This window comes from Artemia sp. Qi Xiang Cuo, chromosome 7 (assembly GCF_049724085.1).
Source record: "Artemia sp. Qi Xiang Cuo chromosome 7, ASM4972408v1, whole genome shotgun sequence".
Classification (NCBI taxonomy): Eukaryota; Metazoa; Arthropoda; class Branchiopoda; order Anostraca; family Artemiidae; genus Artemia; species Artemia sp. Qi Xiang Cuo.
In genome coordinates, this window is record NC_142800.1 from 55,081,363 (window position 1) to 55,101,531 (window position 20,169).

The 20,169-nt window shown below is 36.2% G+C and overlaps 1 protein-coding gene across 1 annotated transcript in view; it reads right to left on the reverse strand.

Moving 5' to 3' along the window:
* The window catches only part of LOC148950453 (uncharacterized), a 94,161-nt gene that overhangs the window by 65,526 nt on the left and 8,466 nt on the right, over window positions 1-20,169 (reverse strand). The window lies entirely within an intron of this gene.

Consider the following 20,169-nt stretch of genomic DNA (forward strand, 5'->3'; position numbering starts at 1 on the left):
TCAGGGGGAATTTTTTTCTGGTAGTGGGGGGTGGGGGTGGGTTGGGGGTTATGTGGGAGGATCTTTCCATGAAGGAAGTTTTCATGGGGGAAGGGACAGCCCTCTAATAATGGTTGTAGCTCCCCTACGTAGCTCAGCACTAATACAGTTCAACCACAGCTTTCTTTGTTTCCTATTTTTTATACCGAAACAGGCTATTGAGGTTAAATATCAGTTTATTGAGATATGTTCTGAAATAATTGACTGTTGTATTATTTCAATGCGAATCACTGCAATAAGTAAATTACACAAAGCTCTCTTCCCGAAATCCTTTGCTCCTATCCTCAAAACGTGCGGACTTTAAAAGATATGTCCTAGATTTAAGATAAAAAGTATAAGAAAGATATTTTTCTATGCTTTTCATATAAATCACATGTTTTTTTTCCCTTTTTTTCTCTTGGGGTGCTTTCCCTCTTCTAGGTGGATTGCGAGATTCTCTTTGGCTTAAGTTGTCCATCATACCCAAGCCTGATCCTTTTTTTCATTTTAAGCCTAATTTATTTTCCAAGCCTTATGATTCACTAAAATGGCAAAGGATGGTATTTTCTACACTAGACACATATTTTTGTGAAGGATTTTTTTTTGTCCCCCAAAAATTTGACAACGCCTAAATATCTGCTTCAAATACAAACATTAAAAAGGACTTACGATAAGCAATAATAAATATTAATCTATATAAAATAAAAGTATTTTAATTGCAAATATCAAATTAAGAAAATTGTGGCCATGCTTCTAAAATTTCAAATTTAGTGGTCAATCTATACGTCGATAATCTGTTAGGAAAAATCTGTACACCAGCAAATCAAAAAAAAAAAAAAAAAAAAAAAAAACATAAAAAAAAAAAAAAAAAAAACTAATAAAGACAAATTAAGACCAATTAGTCAGCATACTGATCCAGATCTAAAGAGTTCTAAGCTTCTTGGTTTAGTAATAAAGGAAGCCCACAAAAGCTTCCAAGGAGTTTAATCCTTAATCAATAGGAATACAGGAAAAACCGGTGAAGCAAGAACAAAACCCTTTGATCCGCTTAAAACGTGAACCTAAAAATGAGGATCATTTTGGTACCCAAATTTAATATAAACCATTCAAAATTTCCTTTTGCACCCAAATAATCTGCGTAATACAAAAGTTGTTGCGTGAAAAAAAAATTGAAAAACTAAAAACTATACTCTGTCCGCTCAGACAAAGTATATTAATATTTTTTTTTTCTTTTTTTTTACCAATTATTTGGCTCTTAAGAAATTATAAATTTCTGCTTTTATTAATATGTGGCTTATTTTTCTTTTCTCACTCACAGGAGTTGCTGGAAATTAGAGATTTTAATGCCAAAATTGGCGACGTCATACTTTGGGTACCAAAGAAAATCTTGCTTTTGCAAATGAAAGAATATTAGTAGCATTTTTTTTTAGTTATTCGTCAATTTGCATGTTTTCTGCTCACTGTTAAAGTTCCTGCTTCGTAACCTGTCACTTTTTGAATCTTCGTAGCTGAAATATCAACATGTTTAAAGCCAAAGGATGCACCTGATATTTTCTTATTTTTACAGGAAAATGCAAAACTGACCCCCCTCCATCACTCTCTCACACCCTTGTTTTTTTTCTTGCTCTCTTTCTTTCTTTCTGTCTTTTTTATTTGATTTTCTTAGATTTTCGTAAATTAAAATCTTATTATTACTCCCAAGCACGAAGGTCAAAGTGAAAGGGCATTAGGGCTTTTCTCCCAGGAAAACTTCTATTCTTTAAATTATCTCTAGGTCAATTAGATTTTAATTTATCTTCACTAAATTTATCTTTGGCTTTATTGGCCAGAGCTTCGACATTGCATTCCCATCTCCTTGCTATTTTAGCTTTATTTCGAAGTCCTTTTAACTTGAGATTACGATTGCAATCAGCATGTGTATATAAGATTTTCCTCCTCGTTAATTGAACAAATTGTTCCCGACCCTGTCGTTTACTATTAATTTAGCACTTTAAAGAATCTTTTTATCAAAAAATTAATTTACTATCTATTTCATATTCTTATGTTAGACACGGTTATCGCATATTTACCTTAAGTCTAATCATGAGTTCCAGCTTTTTCCCAATGATTTCCAGAGTGCAACCGTTCATATACTAGAAAGCACTGGAGTTCATTGACATTTTAAAGAAAGAAATATGGTTCCATGAATTAATAATCGGTTACTGTAAATAATAAATGTACAAAAGGTGTATTTAGGATTAAAAATGACGTCTTAATATTAAATTTAGGATTGGGGGAGAATACATAGAATACGTTACTTTTAGACGACAATTCTAATTAATAGCAGGCAGATCTAAAGCCTGCTTTGGTAGTATTTTGGATATGACAAAACTTGTCAGGATTCGTTATCCGTGACAAGTTTTCTGTGGATTGCATAACCCTCGCAATAAAAAAATAAAAAAGTGAAAAAATAAAATAGTCTAACAAAAAAGGGAAAAATTGAACATTCGTAACAATATTTTTCTGATTTTTTTTCCCCTTACGCCACTTTTTAATAGAACGTTTGCCTACATATCCTCATAAACTCACGTTTTATAAAGCCATAATAGTTAACAAGCAAGATGTCTCGTTATATTCTTTGTTAAGATCTATTGATATTATTTTGTCGAGTAAAATTTTAAAATGGGGAATAAAAATGGGTATAAAATTTGCCACACAACGTGCATTTCAGAGGCAACGCTATAGCGGTGCCTATAGTAAAGGCCATACGGCTCCAATGTTTTATTTTTTTTCCCCCAGAGGCACTTCATATAGAAGGGGTCGTCGTAGAAACTTCAAAGGGGGCCCATTCAATTGGAAATTGGGAGTTCTGGTGCCCTTTTTAAGGGTCAAAAGTTATTGGAAGGCAATTAACACCCTTTCCACGCCCACCAGTTCCCCAAATACATCCAATAAAAATTTTGAGATAGCCGTTTTGTTCAGCGTAGTTGATTTTCAGATAGAAATTATGTTTTTAAGGACACTCCCCCGGAGCACTCAGGGCAAGGGATGTAAGTTATGCCTTTGGGGCATATAAGGTTTTTATAGAAAGCTTTATCGTAGAAACTTCAAAAAGGACTGATTCAATTGGAAATTCAAAGGTCTAGTGCCCTTTTTAATAGTCAAAAGTGCTTGGAGGGAAACTAACCCCCCTCTCACACCCACCTTTTCCCCAAACACATCCAATCAAAATTTTGAGATAGCCCTTTTGTTAAACATAGATGAAAATTCAGGAAATTAGGTCTTTGAGGATAACCCTCCCCCCCACAGCCCTCAGGGCAAGGGTTGTAAGTTATGCCCTGGGGGCATATAAGGTTTTTATAGAAAATGTTGTCGTAGAAACTTCAGAAAGGGCTCATTCAATTGAAAATTTAAATGGCTAGTTCCCTCTTTAATAGTTGAAAGTGATTGGAAGGCAACTAACACCCCTTCCACGCCCACCATTTCCCCAAACACATCCAATCAAAATTTTGATATAACATGATAACCTGATAAATTCTGGAAATCATATGTTTGAAAAGGACACTCCCCCCCCCAGTCTTCAGGGCAAGGGGTATAAGTTATGCCCTGGGGGCATATATGGTTCTTATAGAATGTCTGCTCGAATAAACTTAAGAGAGGGCTCATTTGATTGGAAATTGAAATTTCTAGTTCACTTTTTAAGCGTCAAAAGATATTGGAGGGTAACCAGCACCCCCCACCCCTCAACCCTTTTTTCCCAAATGCATCCAATAAAATTTTTAAGATAGCTATTTATTTAAATAGTTCAAAGATCATATAAAAAAAATTCTGGTGTCGACACAACCCTCCAGGGCCAGGGGGAAGGTGTTGTAAGTTCTGACCTGGGGACATATATGGGTCTCATGGAAGGTATGCTCTTATTAACTTCAAAGAGGGCTCATTTGATTGGAAGTTGAAAGTTCTAGTTCACTTTTTAAGAGTCAAAAGAGATTGGAGGGCACCTAGCTCCCCCCCCCGTCTATGCCCTTTTTTCCTCAAACCCATCCGATAAGAACTTTGAGATAGCATTTTCTTTAAGAATAGTTCAAAGACCATATAACAAAAACTCCGGGGTCGACACAGCCGCAGTGTGGCACTGGGCCTATAGTAAGGCCATACGGCTCAAATGTTATATTATTTATTACTTTTTTTTCGAGAGGCACTTCATATGGAAGGGGTCGTCGTAGAAACTTCAAAGGGGGCTCATTCGATTGGAAATTAAGCGTTCAGCGTAGTTGATTTCCAGATAAATAATTATATTTTTGAGGAGGACACTCCCCCAGAGCCCTCAGGGCAAGGATTGTAAGTTATGCCCTGGGAGCATTTAAGGTTTTTATAGAAAGCTTTGTCGTGGAAAATTCAAAAAGGACTCATTCAATTGGAAATTCAAAGGGCTAGTGCCCTTTTTAATAGTCATAAGTGATTGGAGAGAAGCTAACCCCCCTCTGACACCCACCATTTCCCAAAACACGCCCAATCAAAATTTTGAGATAGCTATTTTGCTCAACGTAGTTGAAAATTCAGGAAATTAGGTCTTTAAGGATAACAACCCCCCCCCCCACAACCCTCCGGGCAAGGGTTGGAAGTTATGCCCGGGGGTATATAAGGTTTTTTATAGAAATCGTTGTCGTGGCAACTTCAGAAAGGGCTTATTCGATTGGAAATTTAAATGGCTAGCTCCCTTTTTAATAGTCGAAAGTGATTGGAAAACCCTTCCACGCTCACCATTTCTCCAAACACATTTAATCAAAATTTTGATATAGCCATTTTGTTCAACGTAGTTAAGGTTCTGGACATTATATCTTTGAGCAGGACTATCCCCCCACAGTCTTCAGGGCAAGGGTTATAAGTTATGCCCTGGTGGCAAATATAGTTCTTATGGAAGGAATGATCCATCAAACTTCAGAGAGGGCTCATTTGATTGGAAATTGAAAATTCTAGCTCAATTTTTAAGTGTCAAAAGATATTGGAGGGTAACCAGCTTCCCCCCACCCCCCCCCCAAACCCTTTTCCCCAAATGCATCCAATGCAAAATTTTAAGATAGCTATTTTGTTAAAAATAGTTCAAAGATCATATAACAAACATTCCGGTGTCGACACAACCCCACAGGGCCTGGGGGCAGGCGTTGCAAGTTATGCCCTTGGGGCATATATGGGTCTTACGGAAGAGATCCTCGTATTAACTTCAAAAAGGGCTCATTTGATTGGAAATTGAAAGTTATAGTTCACTTTTTAAGAAAAAAAAGAGATTGGATGGCACCTACCCCCCCCCCCTTCACGCCCTTTTTCCTCAAACGCATCTGATAAGAACTTTGAGATAGCTTTTTTTTAAGAATAGTTCAAAGACCATATAACGAAAACTCGGGGATCGACACAGCCCCCCAGGGCCCAAGGGCAGGTGTTGTAAGTTCTGCCCTGGGGCCAATATATGGTACTTATTGAAGGGATGTCGTAAAAACTTCAGAGAAGGCTCATTTGATTGGAAATTGAAAGTTCTAGTTCAGTTTTTTAGAGTCAAAAGTGATTGGAGGGCAACTAGTCCCCCCACGCCCCTTTTCCCCAGATGCATTCAATTAAAATTTTGAGATAGCCATTAAGCTAAAAATTGCTCACAAGTCAGATAACAAAAACTCAGGTGTCGTCACAACCCCCAAGGGGCCGTTGGCAGGCGTTGTAAGTTATGCCCTAGGGCATATATGGTTCTTATGAAAGGGATGCTTGTATAAACTTCAGAAAGAGCTCATTTGATTAGGAATTGAAAGTTCGAGCTCACTTTTTAATAGTCAAAAGAGATCCGAGGGCAACTAGCGCCCCCACGCCTTCATTTTCCAAATCCATTTGATGAAAATTTTTAGATATAGATTTTGTTAAAAATAGTTCAAAGGTCGGATAAGAAAAACTCCGGCATCGATACAACCTCCCAGGGCCCCGGGGAAGGTGTTCTAGGCTATGCCCTAAGGGCATGTATGTTTCATAGAATATGGTTCAAAGGGATGCTCGTAAAAACTTCATAAAGGACTCATTTGATTAGAAATTGAAAATTCAAGTTCACTTTATGAGAGTCAGGTGAGTCAATGGCAACTAGCCCACCTACGCCCCTTTTTGCCCAAACCGATCTGCTACAAATTTTGAGATAACCAGTTTTATGGAAACTGTTCAAAAATTAGATAACAAAAACTCCCCCCAGGACCCGGGGGATAGGCGTTGTAAGTGTTGTCCTGGGGGCCTGTATGGTTCTTATGAAAGGGATGCTCGTATAAACTTCAGAGAGGGCTCATTTGATTGGAAATTGAAATTTTTAGTTCAATTTTTAAGAGTCAACAGATATCCGAGGGCAACTAGCCCCTCCCACACACCCTTTTTTTCCCAAAGCCCATCCGATAAATTTTTATAATAGCTATTTCATTAAAATAGTTCGAAGGTCAAATAAGAAAATTCCTTTGTCGACGGAACCCCCAGGGCCCGGAGGCAGGTGTTATGAGTAATGCTCTAGGGGAATATATTGTTCTTACGGAAGAGATGCACATATAAACTTCGGAGAGGGCTCATTTTCATTGGAAATTGAAAGTTCTTGTTCACATTTTAAGAGTCAAAAGAGATCGGAGGGAAACTACACTCCCCCCCCTTCCACGCCCTATATGTATCAGATAAAAATTTTGAGATAGATAATTTGTTAAAAATAGTTCAAAATTGAGATAACAAAAAACTCAGGTGTCGACACAGCCCCCCATTGCCCGGAGCTAGGCCTTGTAAGTTATGCCCTGGGGGAATATATAGTTGTTATGGAAGGGATACTCGCATAAACTTCATAGAGAGCTGATTTGATTGGAAATTGAAAGTTGTAATTCACTTTTTAAGAGTCAAAAGTAATTGGAGGGCAGCTAGCCTGCCCCCACACTCCTTTTATTTTTTTTCCCGGAGGCACTTCATATAGAAGGTGTCCAATGACGCAGTGAAGCGCCAATGACGCAGTAGGTCTTAGACTTTTACAGTGAGAGAAGGAGGTGACACCCGACTCTTGTTTATAGTGATATTTTTCGTTTCAAGCTTGATTTGCATATTTAATTTAAGTTTCACTCGTTTTAAGATTTATTTATTAAGTTTCATTTATAGTTCAATAGGAAAATATTTTTTGTCAGACTGATAGGTCTGCTCACACGTGTGCTAAGCTACACATTAATTTTAGTGATTTCATTTTGGACTGCTTTTAGCGATTTCACTTTGGACCAATCAGGACTGCTTGCAGAAAGCAAAGAAAAATTATTTGCACTTTTTTTTTTTTTTTTTTTTTGTCTCTCTCTCTCTCTCTTGAGTTCCCTATTATATTACAGGGAATCGACTGTTGGTTTGCAGTTGTTTCACTCGTCTTAGTTTATTTTATATTGCCCAGTCTTCACAGTTGTTTTGTGATTGTGGCCTGGGTTAAACCAAAATTCAAAATGGGTGTCACACCTAAGGAATTTCTATTTGTCTTAAAACTTCTCCGCTTTTTGTATTTTTGTTTCTGAATTTTTAAATATGTACACCCATGGTTATTTTAACTGTCTATTACACACTATTATTACGATTTTTAGAAGGAAAGAGAGAAATTTGAAAAGTGAAAGCTTAATAGTACTTGTTTACTCCGGAATACCCTCGACCTCTTTGAATTAAGGTGAAACCCATCCAGTTTCAAAGCTTTTATAATTACATCATAACTACCAAACTTTACAATTCTTGCTAGTTTTCCCTTTATACTTTAGCCCATTTACAAAAATCAAATTAGCACGAAGGAACCGTAGTCAGTTTGAAGTACCAAGGACAGTGAAAACGAAATATGGCCAACCCCCACAACCCCTAAACCCGTAAAAAAAGAAGCTAAATACACCTTTTGTATTTAGCAATCTGACAGAAATTTTGTGGCCTAAAAATAAGAAATGTTTATCTTTTTTACATCAGTCTCTAGTGGCGTTCATTCATAAAAGCTTAAGGGCGGAGGCAAAATGTGTTTTTTTTTTTTAATCTAGAGGGTTGGGCAAATTTTTAGGTTTTTCTTTTCCAATGAAATTACCAAAAAGGCATTGGGCTATTTCAAAAAGTCAAGACATTTTTTCCCAATCTAGGAGAATAGGGGCAAAAAATATGGGTCGGATTACATACCATCCTCCCAAATTGACGCCACCGCTTTGTATAAATACACCTTTGTAATTAGTAAAAAGCTAAATTGATCTTGTGTTCACCTTTGGTGCCAAACTAATTGGTATTGAAATAGACTGATATTAGTGGATTTTATAGATTATTTTGGATATATATTATTGAATCTTTGGAGCATTTTTCCAACTAAATTTTTTCTTAAGGTTCTTTACTTAGATAAAGATAAGTTGCTTTTACTTTTGTCCTCTCCTTAATAGGAAATGCCTGCATTTAAAGAGTTTGATATCGCGTTAGCTAACTTCAAAAATTATCCTCATTGGCCAGTAAAGATACTAAAAGTGTCCAGGGATAGCAAAGGAAAGCCATCATATTTGGTATTTTGCTATGGGAAACATGACGAATACAGACTTGTTGAAGCCAACTTGGCAGAATATAATCCAAGCGTTAGCCGAACTTCAACAAAACAGACTGCAGGTGTAAAGGCTGCATTTGAGGAATTGAAAAATTCACCCGATATTTATAAATTCCTTTCCAAGGCATTTAATGCATGAACAATTAAGGACTCTAATACAAAAGAATGTGCTTCGTTGATGGATAAAATCACTTATACGGAACTTGGCGTGGAAAAAACTAAGCGAGAATTACTGTAAAATATAACTAAGAAGGTTAATGAAAGGTTTTCGGATGCTGATTCCTTCCGCCAGTCATCCCACGACATTATTTGTCAAATATATGATGCGATTACTCTTGATTATCAACCCAACTTTGAAAAAATTGAACAATCGCTGAAAACTCTTCGCAACCAAATTATAAATCAAGAAGAGAAAATCAAGAAAATTGAGATGAAACTAGATTCATTTGAACGAGAAGTGCTGCTTGATTTGCTAATTTTGCATGGTGCTAAGCAACAGTCCGGATCTGACCTCCAATCAACAATCCTGCAAGTTTTCATAACCAAAATGAACCTGACTGAAATTAATGTTGCCCAAATTAGGAATATCTACAGATTCAAAATATCCCCTGCTTTAACCGATGCCTCCCTAAACGATTAAGTTCCTCCTGTTTTAGTTAAGTTTGTGAATAGTGATATAGCAAAGAAAGTCTTCAAAGCAAAAGCTAGGTTAGCTTCAAGTGGAATTTTCCTATCGGAAGCATTGACAAAGAGGCGACGTGAGATCATATATGCCGCTAAGGACAGATTTGGTCATAGAAATGTTTAGACTGATCGTGGGCAAATTTTGGCAAGGCCTAACGGTGAAAGTGTCACTAAAAAAATTCATACTCTAGCCGACTGTTTTTAAGATTAATTTTTTTTTGTTTTTTTTTTTTTTTTTTTTTTTTTTTTAGATATGTTTAGTATCTTGCCATTCATATATTCAGCGTATTTTATTTATCTTTTGCTTATTTTTTTCTTTGTGCGTATCTGTCTAATGATTTACTTCCGTTCCAATTAACTTCAATGGAATTTATGGATTTCAATAATTATTCTTTTTTGTTACATGCCTGTTCTCACAAGTCATTGCGTCAGTTTGGGAGTTTAATCCTTTGTTATCTTGAAAATAATTTTACTTGTATTGGTCTCATGGTACATTAATGCAGTGGAGCTTTAGCGTTATTTATTTTTTATTTCAGGAACTGAGTAGTATGATTAATGATTTAAGAAAGTTACTAAATGTATCTGAAATTATTATTATTAATTTGTTCAATAATATAAAATGTATATGTATCTTACTTATTGGTATGATTATTGTGATTTTATTTATTTATTTATGTCGTTATCCTTTGGTCTGGTGAGTTTGGTCGCGGAGCGGATCTACCATCCACCGTAAGTAAAATGATTAATTCTTTTAGTGACCAGGGTGACCACCGCTCTTTTGATTTCTTTTATGATTTTATGATTTTAAAGGCTCTTTGGGGGAACGTTTTATTGAGTTACAAAATAATCCTTTAGATATAGAAAGTATAATTAATAAATCAGTTGGAAGTAGAAATAGGAATTATAATGATCCTAAATCAGTTATTGAAAGTAAATATGTTTCGCAATTAAGTGGTTCTGCCTCTTCTAAACAAGATGGTATTTTCTCTGTGCTTCACCTAAACATTCAGGGACTTTGTTCCTCTTTTGATGAGCTGAAACGGATCGTCAGTGGGGGAACTCCGGATGTTATTGGTTTATGTGAAACTTTCCTGGATTCAAAAAAGGAAATGCTTTTAGATATCCAAAGATTTAGGATGGAGAGGATGAACCGGAAACAGATGGCGAAAGGTGGCCTTGCCCTGTATATTGCCGATCATCTTGTATATAATTTCCGAAGTGATTTGAGTAGAAATGAGGAAGGAATCTTTGAATCCCTTTTTATTGAGATTAAGTCAGGTTGTAAGGAGTTAGTAGTCGGTTTGGTTTACAGATCCCCTAGTGGAACTATTCCTTCGTTTATGAAAATTCTGGAAGAGGTTTTGGACTTAGTCCAAAAGCATCCTTGCGAACTAATCCTTATGGGGGAATTCAACTTTCACCTGTTGGATCAAAATTCTGTTTCGGCTGCAGATTTTTGTCAATGATGCTTTCCGTGGGAACTTTACCCTCATTTTGAATACCAACCCGAGCTACTGAGATGCATGCGTTACTTATTGATAATGTGTTATCGTCACTAGATATCTTAGATGATTCGGTGATAGTTAGTGATATTTCTGATCATTTTCCTGCTATATCACGATATAGGATTGCTGATCGATCGCAGTGTAAAGCTTCGCCATCTAATCTCTCATTTTTCCGTTTTGGTGTCAATGAGATCAGTCTACTTAAATCTCGTTTGACTGATCAGCCTTGGGATAGTTTGGATTCTGAATCTGATTTTAACCGCTCTTTGGATTTCTTTTATGATTCAGTAAAAGATGGTATCCTAGAAGTTTGCCACCGGAATGCAAAGCCTCATACCTCGAAAAGGAGAGTACTGCTGAATCCGTGGATGACTCCAGGTCTCCATAAAAGCTGGAAAAGGAAAAATTATCTGGGGAAACTATACAAGGCTTCGTCATCTGCTTCTCATCATCAGCGGTTCAAGACTTATAGGAATATATTTAATTCTCTGTGTCGGAAGGCCAAGTCTCAGTATTATCACAGGAAATTTTCTGAATGTGGAAAGGATGTTGGGAAGACATGGAAAATTATTAATTCTGTACTTAAACCTACTCCCCCTCTGCCTTCAGTTCCAACAACGCTGATAGTTGACGGTAAAATTGTCCAAGGAGAAGAAAATGTTCAGCTAGAGCTTACGTCTTATTTTGCTAATATAGGAAAAATGACTGCTTCATCTGTGAGCTCTAGAACTCCTCGTTGCGATTTCAGAGCCTATCTTGGACCCCCATGTTTGAAGTCAATGGTCTTGAACCCTGTTTCTGAGTTCGAGTTAGCTCGGATCGTAAATGCACTTAAAGGTTCATCGTCTTCAGGGCCAGACAGAATTCCTACAAGGGTTATCCGTGCCGTTCTTCCTGCTATTCTGTCACCATTGACTAAGCTTGTCAATCTGTCTTTCGTGAATGGAATTTTCCCTGAATCACTCAAGCGAGCTAAGGTTATAGTACTGTATAAAGGTGGGTCCCGGAGTGATCCTGCTAATTATAGGCCAATTTCTCTTCTATCTGTTTTCAGCAAAATTTTTTAGAAGGCTATGCTATCCAGGCTTCTTAGTTTTCTGGATGTCAAAAATCTTTTCCATGATTTCCAGTTCGGATTCCAAGCGAATCACTCTACAGAGCATGCTTGTGCATCTCTCTTTAATTTCATTCATTCGGCAATAGATTTTGGTCTTATCCCAGCAGCTTTATTTTTGGATGTTCGTAAAGCTTTTGATTCTTTGACTCATCAGATTCTTCTTTGGAAATTATCGCATATTGGTATAAGATCAAATGTTTTCTCTTGTTTTGAATCATATCTTTCTGGTAGACTTATTTCAATTGATCCTCTTTTCCAGAGCCCTTCTGAAGTAGAATATGGTGTCCCCCAGGGATCTGTTCTTGGCCCCGTGTTATTTCTGATTTATGTCAATGATCTGATTTCAGCAGTCAAGAACACCAGTCCTCTAGTATGCTGCAATCTTTGTCATCCGGATGTTCCTTTGTTTCCCAATGCTACTTCTAATGAAGATTGCCTCGTTGCTTTTGCTGACGACAGCACTTTTGGGACTTTAGGGAGGACGGAATGTGATGTCAGATCTAATCTGGTGGCAATATTTGAGAGAGTAGTTTCATGGTTTGAGGCGAATTGCTTGGCCTTGAATGTTACCAAGTCAAATTTTCTTATTTTTTCTCGAATTGGTGTAGCTTTCCCTCAACTGACACAGCTTCAGGTGTCACAAGGCTCCTTGTGTAGACCAAAGAATGGGTTGGTCCGGTTTCTGGGTATCCTGCTTGATGAGAACCTTTCGTTTAGACACAATATAGCCATGATTAGGGTTAAGGTCTCACGGAGTTTGGGTGTCATTTAAAAACTCAAACACACCTTTCCTGGATCTATTCTGAAGCTTCTTTTTTTCTGCCTTGTCCAGTCATATGTCTCTTATTGCCCCTTAGCGTGGATGTCTACTTTTCCTTCTACACTGCGGTCGCTTTCTGTTATGTATTATAAAACACGGCGTCTGGTTATGGACACCAACTGTTCTTCACCAAGACCGCTTCTAAATCTACAGTCTATCTACATTCTTTCTTGTGCTTCTTTTGTTTTTCATCAGCTTCATGGCAATCTTCCAAAATCTCTTCAAAAAACTCTTCAGTTTTTTTCTGATTCAGCTCCATATAACCTTCGTTCGTCACATAATATCTGCATTCATCCTACTCCTACTGTGCGGTCAGATTTCAATCCCCTCATCGCTTGTCATCAGGTTTGGAGCTCCCTGCCTTCTTCAGTACAGAAATGCCACTCGATTGGCACTTTCAAGAGGATTCTTAAGGACCATTTAGTTAATAATAAAACTGTATAATTTTTTTTTTTTTTTTTTTTTTTTTTTTTTTTTTTTGTGGAGTTGATGTCCCCTGAATGTTTACTTCTGTTTTATTGTGGTGTTCTCTGCGCTATGACTCCCAGACCCAAGGTATGACTATCAATATTTATTGCTGAAACTTGTATAGTTCACTAAGGAGTAGCATTCATGAAGACGGGTTAAATTTTATTGCTTTCGCACCATTTTATTACAGTCCAGTAATTATAAGCCTTATGACTGAATTAACCCATAAACCTCAATTTTGCTACCTAGCCTCAGAAATAAGCAGAGTTGATTGAATTGGAATTTATATAGTTTTAAATACAAGCTAAAAGGGCTGTACATGGCTTAAGTTTTGATTTTTTAATATTTTGGATAAGAGTTATGAATAATATCGTAACAGCTATTATGATGTTGGTTTTACCTGACAATACACATAATTCTGTTTCGACGATAGGGATTCGCTTATAGTAATAATATTTTTTTTTTTTTTTTTTTTTTTTTTTTTTTTTTGTGAGTCTATTTAATATAATTAATAAATTTAGTTTATTTATTCTAATTTTTTCTATAGTTTCCAGTTTATCTATATTTTCTTTTCTTCTCCTTCATATGTGAGTAAGTGATAATTTTAAATTTTCTTTTGTTTTTTATCTCTGAGTATGTAATTCATATGTCGTCCCTCTTTGTACAGGCCAATGAGCCTTTGAGGGATTAATAACATGTAATATTATATGTGTATTTAATGAAGAATAAAACTTATCTTATCTTATCTTAAATACACATGATACCAAAAAGCTTGAGAACACGTAGCTTTCCATTGAAGGTGCAGTTGCCTTGGAGAATCAACAGCTCTTTAACGTTTGAGTTTTTAAGGTTGAAAGCGTGTGTCAAGTTTAAGTGATCAGTTTTGCTTATCTATTTTCATGTTCTAACATAGCTAAGGAGCAGGCAGATCCCTTTATATAAAGAATATTCTGTTCTAAATAGGTTCCAAATCTGTTCCATGCTTTCAGTTGAAAAACTCTTTTTTTTTTATTTAATTTCATACTGTTTTTAAAATCATACCCAGGCCTAACCAAGATATAATTTGAGGTATCAGTCCCTTAGATCCCGGGTTAATTACTCTTAAAATCTGTAAATCAATTACTGTACATAGATTAATACCATCCTATGTTTAAATTTGCAATTTCATTTTAGATAAATTTTGAATATACTTAAAAAATTGGCGATGAATAATAGGCCTAATTTTGGTGAAAATTCCTTGTCAATATTACTACTAAAGAATTTGGGTTGGATGAAAAGGAGTATTATTGTTTGTATGGATGGAAATTCTGTGAGATTTTTGATCTTCTACATAACTGAAGCCATCACAACCTCTACAATATGATTTTCTTATCGATAAATACCTTACATACCAGGGCCGTATCCAGGATTTTTCTTCAGAGGGGTTTTTACTAATTTTTGGCTTTTTTTTTGGGGGGGGGTTACTAATTTTTGACTCAGTTTTCGAGTAATTTTACTGATTTTTACCTAGGTTTTACTAATTTTCGACCTATTTTCGAGTCAGTCAAAAATTTCGGGGGGGGGGGGTTCAAACCGGTTAACCACCCCCCCCCTGGATACGGCCTTGTTACATACAGTCGTTTAAACATATTGAAGTACTTCATATAAATAGAAAGAGAAAAATATTACGAATTGAAATTGCTGAAAACTAAGCTTCTAGCAGTATTTGCCAGCCTAAAGAAATTTCCTGGCGGGGCTGATGATGACCTGCCTTGCCTTTTCCACCTCTGTACTGGTAGATAGGGGAATGTAACATTTTAGCTGTATAGAGAAACATTTCAATTAATTCCTACTCCCCCATACCTCTTTCAACATTTATCTGAAGCCTCAGGAAGAGTAAGCAGTTTTTCCATTAAAATGTACTTTTGTAGGAATCTACCCTACCCCCACCTAGGCAATGACTCATCCCCTTCATTATAGCTGATACGCAATTAAAGATCACGAAACGTAGCCTAATTTTATTACAAATCAATTAAAAAAAACTTTCCGAAAAATAATTTTTTCAAAGAAAAGTAAAGGCCATTTTAAAATTAGGGTCAGCACATAAGAATACCTTTTTAAATAAAAACACGACATAATCATGAACCTCAATTAAAGCATAAATGAAACCCAAATTAACCAGAAATTAAATAAATAGTCAAATCAAAAAACACACAAGTAATAATATCAATGAATCGTCATGTATTAAGGTGAGTAAGAATTACATTGCACATGAAAATCAAGTTTAAAACGAAAAAAATAGTTTGCTATTAAAGTATAAATGAAACTTAAAACGAACAGAAATTAAATAAATAATCATAGCCATAAACACAAACAAGTAATAATATAAATGAATTAACAAATCTTAAAGCGAGTAATGCTTGCATTCAATATGAAAATCATGCTTGAAACGAACAAAAATAGTTTGCTATTAAAGTATAAATGAAACTTAAAACGAACTAGAAATTAAATAAACAATCAATGCGAACAAACATACAATATATATTAATGTAAATGAATAAATAAATCTTAAAACAAGTGAAACTTAAATTGAATGTGTAAATCAAGTTTGAATCGAATAAAAATAACTACAAACAAGAGTTTGGGTATCGCCTCACTGCAGAAGCCTAAAATCTAAGTTTCATTTATACTTTAATAGCAAACTATTTTTTTTCGTTTTAAGCTTGATTTTCATATTCAATCTAAGCATTACTCGCTTTAAGATTTATTTATTCATTTATATTATTACTTGTTGTGTGTTTTTTGCTATGATTGTTTATTTAATTTCTATTCATTTTGGGTTTCATTTATTCTTTAATAGTAATTTCTGGTCGTTTTGAGTTTGAATTTTAACAGGTATTTGTATATACTGAGCTTACGTTTAAAATTACCTTTAATTTTCTTTTAAAAACTTATTTTTCAGAAAGTTTTTTTAATTAATTTTTGTTCGTTTTTGATTGCAAAAAGTTTCAAGTTTTTATGGCATGGAGGGGTTGCTTACTTTCCGATTATTCTTGACTTTAAAAAACGGATCTAGAATTTTCAATTGAAATCAAATGAGGTTTTTTTCAAAGTCAATACGATTACCTCTTTGATAAAAACGTTATATATGAACAATAGACAGTTTGCATAACTTGTGAACAGTGATTGACAACAATGAATGGATTGAAAAAAATAGAAAATTTAATTAACGCAATCTTGCGTTAATTAAGTAAATTATATTACTTTAGACTACTTAAGGGGGGCGCCCCCTATCCCTTCCCCTACATCCGCTACTGCCTTACACTCTCTGTTTCTTTCCTTGTTAGGGAGAAGAGCAGATGCCTAATAGGTGTGTGTTAATACCAAAACATTCTAACTCTCATTGGGCCTTCAGGTATAAACAGAATTTGTTCAAAAAAGGGGTGGGGAAAAAGGGCGTGGGGGGGGTTATTTGCCCTTCGCTCAATTTTGACTCTTAAGAGCTGGACTAGAACTTCCGATTGCCAATCAAATGAGCCCTCTCTGAACTTTATACGAGTAACTCTTCCTGCCCCCGGGACCTTGGGGGTTTTGTCGACACCAGAGTTTTGTTACTTAACCTTTCAACTATTTTTAACAAAATGGTAGCAGCTCTGGGGGGAAAATAATAAAAAATTTTGAAGCTATATAAGATTTATTCATTTATTTATGTTTGCACCTGTTATCTTTAGGTTTGTAAGATAGTTAATTTTAATTTCTGTTCGTTCGGGATTTTAGGTTTCTGCAGTGAGGCGATACCCTAACTCTTGTTTGTAGTTATTTTATTTGATTCAAACTATGTTTAATAAAATGACTGTCTCAAAATTTTGATTGGATGTGTTTGGGGTAAAGGTGGGTGTGAGAGGGGGGTTAGTTGCCCTCAAATCACTTTCGACTGTTAAAAGGGCACTATCCCTTTGAATTTCAAATCGAATGAGCCTTTTTTGAAGTTTTTACGACACCACCCTCTATAAAAACCTTATATACTCCAGGGTATAACTTAAAACCCTTGCCTTGAGGGTTGTGGGAGAGTGTCCTCCTCAAAAACATATTTTCTATCTGAAAATCAAGTAAGCGGAACAAAATGGCTATCTAAAAATTTTAATTGGATGTGTTTGGGGGAATGATGGGCGTGGGGGGGGGCTAGTTGCTCTCCAATCACTTTCGACTATTAAAAAGGACACTAGCTCTTTGAATTTACAATCGAAAGAGTCTGTTTTGAAGTTTCTACGACAATGCCGTCTATAAAAACCTTATATACCCCCAGGGCATAACTTGAAACCCTTGCCCTAAGGGTTGCGGGGGAGTGTCCTCCTCAAAAAGATATTTTCTATCTGGATATCAACTACGCTGAACAAAATGGCTATCTCAAAACTTTGATTGGATGTGCTTGGGGGAATGATGGCGTTGGGGGGGGGGCTAGTTTCCCTCCAATCATTTTCGACTATTAGAAAGGGCACTAGCACTTTGAATTTCTAATCGAATGAGCCTTTTTTGAAGTTTCTACGACTACGCCTTCTATAAAGACCTTATATGCCCCCAGGGCCTAACTTCAAACCCTTTCCCTGAGGGTTTTGGGGGATTGTCCTCCTCAAAAACATATTTTCTATCTGGAAATCAACTACGCTGAATAAAATGGCTACCGTAAAATTTTGATTGGATGTGTTTGGGGGACTCATGAGCGTGGGGGGGGGGCTAGTTGTCCTCAAATCACTTTTAACTATTAAAAGAAGACTAGCCCTTTGAATTTTGATTCGAAGTGGTCTTTTTTGAAGTGGTTACAATAATACCTTCTATACAAACCTTATATGACCCCAGGGCATCACTTAAAACCCTTGCCCCTAGAGCTGTGGGGGAATGTCCTCCTTAAAATTATATTTTCTATCTGGAAATCAACTGCGCTGAACAAAATGGCTATCTCAAAATTTTTATTGGATGTGTTTGGGGGAGTGATATGCGTGGGGGAGCTAGTTGCCTTCCAATCATTTTCGACTATTAAAAAGGGCACTAGAACTCTCGATTTCCAATCGAATGAGCCCCCTTTGAAGTTTCTACGAAGACCTCTTCCGTATGAAGTGCCTCTGGGAAAAAAATAAATAATAATAAAAGAATGGAGCCGTATGGCCTTTACTATAGGCAACGCTAAAGCGTTGAGTCTGATAAAGTGAATCAACTTGGTTGAATCTAGTACTGCCACCAATTGGCATTGCTTCTTTTGGAACTGGGAAGCTTAAAATATAGTTATTGATACTTATAAATGAATTAGCTTATCATAATTTTAAATTGATCGCAAATTCGTCCTCTTTGGGGTAAAGTCGTAGGTTGGTGCCCTAAACCACCTAAATTGTCACCCAACCACTACTGCCATTTTGGCGTCTTCCCCCCCCCCCCGCCTGGGAAATTTTCTGCCGGCGGCCTTGCTTACAGTTCGTTACCACGAACTGTTTGATAAAGTACTTTTAAGACCCGAGAGAGAGCTAGTTATAATTTGAATACCTTATTTAAGACATTTGATTAGCCTTAATTCATGCTGGACCTGAAAAACTGTTAGTGTGAAATGGGTTAGCCTATATACGTTGCATTTGGGCCTGTTGTTCAGTCAATTGAAGCGTCCGTGTCCGTTTCCGTAATCAATACATCCTGTCCAAATCTTATGGGTACAAAGTACTAGTAAATATTTGAATTGGACTAGTTCCTTTATAGACGATTGGGAAAACTTTTCATCAATTAAAGACAGCTCTCATCCCTGGCACAGGATACATCGAATATACAAGTCCAAAAATGGAGTGGAACGACCAACCCGCCTAAAGAAAGATGATAATTCTTCTCCAAATGAATCCAAAAAGCAAGTTTAAGTAAGGAGCGACCCGGCTCAATAGTAACAGAAACTCTAAAAAAGGAATTTGATACTAATAGATACATCAAAAGAATCAGATTTTACACTGACTTGAAATATATCAGTTTCATTAAGTTTAGTTTTACCCATCAAAAGTTACGCGCCTGAGAAAATTTGCCTAATTGTCGAAAAAAGGGGGAAACACCCCTAAAAGTCATAGAACCTTAATGAAAATCACACCATCAGATTCAGCATATTAGAGAACCCTACTGTAGAGGTTTCAAGCTCCTATCTGCAAAAATGTGGAATTTTGTATGTTTTGCCAGAAGAAAGACTACGGATGCGTGTTTATTTGTTTGTTTTTTTGTTGTTGTTTTATTTTTCAGGGGTGATCGTATCGACCCAGTAGTCCTAGAATATCGCGGAAGGGATCATTCGAACGGAAATAAAAATTTCCAGTGCCCTCTTTGAGCGACAAAAAAATGTAGGGCAACGAGGCCCCCTCCCACGCTCATTTTTCCCCAAAGTCCCCCGAACAAAATTTTGAGATAGCCATTTTGTTCAGCATAGTTGAAAAACCTAATAACTATGTCTTTGAGGATGACCTAATCCCCCAGAGTCCCCGGGGGAAGGGCTGCAAGTTATGAACTTTGCCCAATGTTTACATATAGTATTGGTTATTGAAAAGTATACAGACGTTTTCAGGGGGGATTTGTCCCGGTATTGGGGGTTGGGTGTATCAGGGGTTAAGTGAGAGGATCTTTCCATGGGGGAAGGGACATTGCTATTAAGGGGGTGCCGGATTTCCCAGTATTATTTAAAAAAACGATAAGAAATTAAATAAAAAACAAGTTTTCAACTGAAAAACTGTCCAACTAAGAACTTTTCAACATCAAAACTTAAAACGATCAGAAACGATTACGTATATGATTGTGTTTACCTCCTAGTCAATACCTCGCTCTTTACGCTAATGTTTTTTTTAGTACTTTCATAAGAGCTATTTATTTTGATTAATGGCTTTTGTGATTAAGGGGTCATTCTTAAAGAATTGGAAAAAATTTGAAATTTAGCGTAAAGAGCGAGGTATTGACTGGGGGGGTGAACCCCCCTAATTTATTTAATGAAAATATACGAATATAG